We start from the raw sequence: 4,653 nt of genomic DNA on the forward strand, positions 1-4,653 counted from the left end.
CTGTTTGAAAACCGACAAAGTTGGGAGGATGGATGAGGAGGCGAGGAGGGCGGAGGCAGCGGCTGAGGGGATGTTGGCTCCGCCTGGAAACACGCCCACATGCCGGAGCCGCCGCCGCCGCTAGGACAGCGAAGAGGCGGCTCCCGCCGCCCGCCCTCCCCCACAGCCAGCTGCTAAAGCGCCCCCTCCCCACACACCTGACCCTGCTGGCTGAGGAGCCGCCTCTGCCTACCCGCCAGGGTCTCAGTGGCCACAAATCTTCTGGGGGGTGCTGCGCCCCCTGGCTTGAAGTGGTTTCCATCTGATACAGGGTTTACAGTTTTGTTCGATGGCTTTCAGCGCCCACCCACCCCCCATTATACGCATTGTTCCAACCCCACTGAACCACTCTTACACTTCACCCCCTTCCCCCAGTACAGAGACTAGAGAGCATTGATGTACTTTATAGCAGTGGGAGGCACTCATGGATGAGTGGAGGGGGCGGGGTGACAACCTAGCTAGAGAGAAGAATGACACAAACTCACCAGAAATGGCTTTGGAAGGTCCTTGGGTTCTGCAGAAAGGTGCAGGATTGATTTAGAGCCTCTGCAAAAATGGGATGCAAAACTTTTTTCTCTTACAGAAGTGAAACCCTTAGCGTTGTGATGGGCTTAACCAGGAACCTCAGCTCCAAACCAACAGCAAATTTAGGGGAAGTTCAGATCCTGAGATGAGCTTTCTAACTCATATGACTCTCTAAAGGGGATGTACAGAAGAATGTCAAGAAGGTGGTGGTTTTTTTAAGTAAAAATAACATTTCCATCTGAAAATTGAGTAACCATTGTTACAAATAAACAGCTATATTATTAGATTCTAGATTAGAAACATTTTTTTTTTAGCCTGTTGCACTTCTTGTTTCATACACTACACTGGTAGGAGCTCACTTGCATGCTGTTCCCTTAGGCCCTTCAAAGGGATGTTTATCCCAGGGATAGCAATCAAAAAGATGAGACAGAAGAGGCAATGCAAGCGTGTGCTTCTAGGTAGCACATATTTATCTCTAGCAGTGTTGCTCTTGTGCTGCCCACTCAGGAGACCTTCTCAATCTCAGCAAAAGCATGGGAAAAACCTCTCCAAATTGTAATGAAATTTAGTTTTATTTTTAGGAAACAGCATTGGGTACACAGAAGTAAGAATATCTGCAACAGATTGCAAAAATATTTGATTGGTACTGTAGAGAATTGTGGGGGTTTTCAACCCTACAGAAAAAAAATCTGCTACTGTTATTGCAGTTCCAGAATTTTGTACTAACCGATTGTTGTTATTGTTTGTCCTTGGAGTTCAAAGATGACCATGACATCACTGATTGGTTTGGTTTCTGTGAACACATGAATGGCTGATCAGGCCAATTTGAGCTTTGAACTGTCTGTGGCACAATGAACAAGAGATGCCGCTATGGGTTACTTGATTAACAGAGGACATGCTGCTGTTATGAGATTTATGCTGCTGGTGCTTCTGCTTCTTCCCAGTAGTTCTCCTCTGCTCATAACCTGTGGATTAAAATATGAATGAGAATTCACCAGGTAGAATGATCCAGAGCAAAATCTTCCCAAAACTCTGGGTCTGTGTAGAAACACCTCAAATATAACTTGAGGGAGTCTTTGAAATATTTCTTCTGACCTCCCTGAGAGCGCTTTCCCTCCTTTAGCTCACCATAAAAGATCATCTTTGGCAATTGCTCATCTGACATTCTGGTGACATGATCTGCCCATCTCATCATGATTTCATCAACAGAGTATGGATGCTTGGAATACCTGCCCGTATGAGAACCTCAGTATCTGGAACCTTGTCTTGCCATCTTATCCTCATCAGTTTCCTCAGACAGCCCATGTGAAAGTGATTCAGCTTCATAACATGGCACTGTCCAGCTTCATAACATGGTACACTGTCCAGGTTTCACATGCATACATCAGAGTTGGCAACACAATAGCTTTGTAGTCCTTCAGTTTTGTTTGTTGACTAGTGCTTCTGTGCTCCCACACATTTACATGTAGTCTGCCAAAGGCCACGCTTGCTTTGGCAATTCTGGCATTGGTTTCATCATCGATGTGAACTGCACATGACAGCGTACTACCAAGGTAAGTGAACTTGTCCGCTGCCTGGAGGATTTGGCCATTCACTGTGATAGTAGGCTGTACATAAGGCTTCCCTGGTGCAGGCTGGCACATCACTTCTGTCTTTTGGTCTCTCAATCAACATCAAGAATTGTCAGAAGCTGAAGAGAAATAGTCCATACTCCGCTGCATGTCAGACTCAGATTTGGCATTCAGAGAACAGTCATCAGCAAACAGAAGATCACAAACAGTCATTTCCTGTGCCTTCATCTTTGCCTGTAGTCACCTCAGATTGAAAAGTTTGCCATCAGTCTGGTATCTGATGCCAATTCTGTGTCACAATAACAAAAGGCATCTGTAAGCATGGCAGAAAATGTCATACTGAAGAAGGTTGGGGCCAACACACAGTCCTGCTTGACTCCATTGGTGACTGGGAATGGTTCAGATGACTCACCCTCATCCATAACACAAGCAAGCATGCCATCCTGGAATTGCTGAACCAATTAGATGAATTTCTCTGGGCAATCAAATTTTGCCATGATCTTCCAAAGGCCCTCTCAACTGACTATCAAATGCTTTTGTCAGATCAATGAAAGTCATATAGAGGTTGGAGTTCTGTTCCAGGCATTTCTCCTGAAGTTGACGAGCTGCAAACATCATGTCTGTGGTCCTGCGACCTTTCCTGAAGCCTGACTGACTCCCAGGCACAAGCCCTTGTTCAATGCCTTGCACAAGGAGATTCAGCAGAATTCTGGTGATAATTTTGCCGGCTATTGACAAAAAGGAGATGCCCTGATGGTTGTTGCAGGATTGGCAGTTACCTTTCCGTTTGTACAAGTGAATGATGCATGCAAACTTGTACTCCTGGGGCATAGTGCCTTGAGTCCACATTGACTGGAAAAATTCAGTCAGTTTTAAAGCCATGTGCAAACTGCCAGCCTTCTAGACTGCTGCTGGTATAGCATCTGCTCCAGGTGCTTTACCATTTGACAGTAGATCAATCGCTTTCACAGTTTCAGTAAGCGTTGAGGGATCAGCAAGAGAAACGTTGATATCTATCTGGGGCAGTTGATCAATTGCCTCTTCGCTAATAGATGATGGTTGATTTGAGGATGTTGTTAAAATGTTCTGCCCACCTTTGCTGTATCTTTTCTTTGTCAGTGAGCAGTGTTGTGCCGTTGGCACTCAGTAGTGGAGATATAAAGATGACCGAGGCCCATAGCTTGTCCTCAGAGCAAATAGAAATTCTTCATATCTTTCCTGTCTGCATAGGACTGAATCTCATCTGCCTTATTGCTCAGCCATGAATTTTGCATTTCTTAGTTTGTGGTGGACAGTCCTCTTGATGTTGTTAAAGGCTATCTTCTTAGATGTTGAAGTGCTGTCTCCTAAGCAGGCCTTATGGAGCCGATGTTTCTTGTTCAGTATTCTCCCTATATAGGTATTGTTTTCATCAAACCAATCTTGATGTTTACATGTGATGGAACCGAGGGTGTTGAATGCAGCTGAGTACACAGTCTCTAAAGAATGCCCAATTTTCCTTGATGTTATTGAAGTTTTCATCAATTGTTATAAGTTTGTTGCACAGCTCTTCAATAAAAGCTGTTTCAGATTCTCCTGTTTCAATTTGGAGTTATTAAGCTTTTTGGGTGCTTTTTTACCTTGTGGTCATCTACTAGGATGTATCCAGATATTCAGCTTGGAGACTATTAGCCTGTGATCAGTCCAGCATTCTGCACTTCTCATGGCCTTTATCACACTAACATCCTGTCCGTCTCTTCTCCTGATGATGACATAGTCAATGAGATGCCAGTGCTTTGAGTATGGATGCATCCAACATGTCATGTTATGGTTTGACAGGCAGAAGACTGTATGGTGATAAGGAGGTCCTGTGCAGCACATTTCCTCAGCAGGAGGAGCCCTGTTGCATTTCCTACGGTCATTTTTTCCAATCACACCTGGCCATCCTGGTAATCTGTGCCAACTCTAGCATTGATGTCACTGAGGATGACGAACTTGCCTGCCTTTGGCACTGCTGTGATAAGGGACCCCAGCTCTTCATAAAATTTGTCCTTGATCACATCTGGGTTGATCATGGCTGGTGCATAGATGCTGATGATAGTTGCACACATTTTACCAAACAATGAGAATCTCACTAGCATGAGTTTATCATTCACACCTCTTCATAAGCTTGCTGACTAGCTGTATTTTGATAGCAAACCCAACATCAGCTTCACATCACTCTTCTTCTTTACTATGGCCACTACAGAAGAAGGTATAGACAGCTCTTTTTTCAGTAAGTTGTCCTTCTTCTACTAAGCAAGTTTCACTCATCGCCGCTATCTGGATGTTACATCTGGCCAGTTCTGTACCAACTAGAGCTGTTCTCTCTGGTCTATCTGCTGTTATGTAGTCCATTAATGTGCACACATTCCAAGAACCAATGATAAGTGGTATCATCTTTGTCTTTTTTTATTATTTGTCTTTTTGTGTGATTTTTCAACCACTGTAGCGGGATCCCCATGAGCTGCTGTATGCTGACCAGGGTCAAGGTGAAGCA

Source organism: Emydura macquarii, unplaced genomic scaffold (assembly GCF_026122565.2).
Source record: "Emydura macquarii macquarii isolate MOO-44397 ecotype Brisbane River unplaced genomic scaffold, CSIRO-AGI_Emac_v2 contig_2207, whole genome shotgun sequence".
NCBI classification, from domain to species: domain Eukaryota; kingdom Metazoa; phylum Chordata; order Testudines; family Chelidae; genus Emydura; species Emydura macquarii.